Source organism: Myotis brandtii, unplaced genomic scaffold, assembly GCF_000412655.1.
Source record: "Myotis brandtii unplaced genomic scaffold, ASM41265v1 scaffold36, whole genome shotgun sequence".
Taxonomy (NCBI): domain Eukaryota; kingdom Metazoa; phylum Chordata; class Mammalia; order Chiroptera; family Vespertilionidae; genus Myotis; species Myotis brandtii.
In genome coordinates, this window is record NW_005363836.1 from 620,745 (window position 1) to 622,921 (window position 2,177).

At 41.4% G+C, this 2,177-nt stretch overlaps 1 protein-coding gene across 3 annotated transcripts in view; it reads left to right on the forward strand.

The window, feature by feature from the left end:
• SRSF11 (serine/arginine-rich splicing factor 11) overlaps positions 1 to 2,177 on the forward strand; it is a 54,262-nt gene that overhangs the window by 11,796 nt on the left and 40,289 nt on the right. The gene's annotated exons all lie outside the window — the stretch shown is intronic.

The following is a 2,177-nucleotide window of genomic DNA, read 5'->3' on the forward strand; positions in this document are numbered from 1 at the left end:
GAGGAGCTGCAATCTGGATGGTCCCACTCTGACCACCAGGAACACTGGCTCCTGGATCTCTAAGGAGGTGCTAATCTAGCCTTTGCCTGAGGCTACTCAGCAGGAGCCAGCTGTGAGGCAATGCAAGTTGCCTTGGGGCCTTGGGCCAGCTGCAGTTTGTTAGGTAATTATCAGATTGCAAAGGTTCAGGCCTTTCATATGCAAAAGCCTCCGTGCACTGCTTGGGTGGGGCGGGATCCCAGGGGATCAACAGGGCGGAGCGAGCAGTTATGGCTGCTCTGTCCTGCCCTCAGAGGCCCTGCTTCTCTGTGTCCCGGCAATCGCTGCAAGCACCTCCGAGAGAAAGCTGCCCTCAAGTTCCGACCAATGCCATACAGTCCAGCTTCTCGCGTATGAGTCTGGGTCCCCAGAGACTCGCCCAGAACTAGAGCTCAGAGCTTGAGATTCCCTCCCAATTGAAAAAGACAACGGTTTCCTCAACCGCCAGCCCTCTCCGCATGCGCCTCTGTACCTCTGTATTTTACTTCCGCACCGCACCTCCTCTGAGTCTCGGTATGCTTTTCTCTTTCCTTCTAGTTGTAGAATTTCCACTCAGCCAGCCTTCCTGTGGTTCTGGATGATGTCCGTTCCGTCTTTTAGTTGTATTTTTGAAGTGGTTGTGCGAGGCAGCAATCTCCGGTGTTTACCTATGCCGCCATCTTGGTTTTTTCTCTATTTTGAATTTTTTAAGGAGCCTGCATATTATTTTGCATAGTGTCTATACCAATTTACAGTCCCACCAGTAGTGCACAAGGGTTCCTCTTTCTCCACGTCCTCCCCAGTATTTATTACCTGTCTTTTTGGTGCTAGCCATTCCAACAGGCATAAGGTGATATCTCATTGTAGTTTTGATTTGTATTTCCCTAAAGATTAGGGATGCTGGGCATCTTTATGGGGACCTATTGGCTATTCATATATCTTCTTTAGACAAATGTCTGTTCAGGTCCTTTGCCCGTTTTTAATTGGATTACTCTATTTGTTTTTTCCTGTTATATGACTTCCCTGTATATTTTAGATATTAACTTCTTTTCTTTATTATATATAATAATAGACTTATAGCACTATGTAAGTTTAGACAACCCATTCCATGGGTTGTCTTTTCATTTTGGTGATGGTTTCCTTTGCTGTGCAGAAGCTTTTTAGTTTGATGTAGTCGTGTGTGTTTATTTTATTGTTTGTGCTTTTGGTGTCCCATCAAAAAAATCATTGCCAAGTCCAATATCCAGGGGCTTTTTTCCTATGTTCTTTTCTAGGAGTTTTATGGTTTCAGGTCTTTAATCCATTTTGAGTTACTTTTTGTGAGTAGTATAATATAGGGGTCTAGTTTCATTCTTTTATATATGAGATCTTTTTTTAAAATATATTTTTATTGATTTCAGAGAGGGAGAGAAACATCAATGATGAGAAAGAATCATTGATCGACTGCCATCCAGCACGTCCCCTACTGGGGATCGAGCCCACAAACCAGGCATATGACCAACTGATTCATAGTTTGACACTCAACCACTGAGGCACACTGGCTGGGCATGATACACAACAGTTATCAAACTGTTAAGAATCTGTAATTGGCAGTTAAATACGTATGTCATTTTCAAAATAAGTTACATTTTTTTATTCAGAGATACACATTTGTGATTGACATAGATTTAGTTGTAATTTGTAATTTTGCTGAGGCTTACATTCACAAACCCATCCTGTTTTATATAAGAGCTAGCAGAAGTAACTTAGCTAGTAAGTAAACTAGGCCAGTTGGCTCTACATCAAATTTCAATAACTTTGTGTTCTGATCTCTCACAAATTATACTCTTAACTGCATTATTTCACACAGGTATTTACTAATGAAAATATTCCATAAAGCCTCAGGTGTTAACCTCCAAAAATATTCAGGATCAGGTAAATTATTAAACAATTGTCATAGAATAAATGGCTCTTTATTAAGGCACGTGTTCGACATATTTATTAGGTATTGACTGTGTGACAGACATTGTGCTAGGTCCTAAACCAGGGGTGGGCAAACTTTTTGACTGGAGGGCCACAATGGGTTCTTAAACTGGACCGGAGGGCAGGAACAAAAGCATGGATGGAGTGTTTGTGTGAACTAATATAAATTCAAAGTAAACATCATTACATAAAAGGGT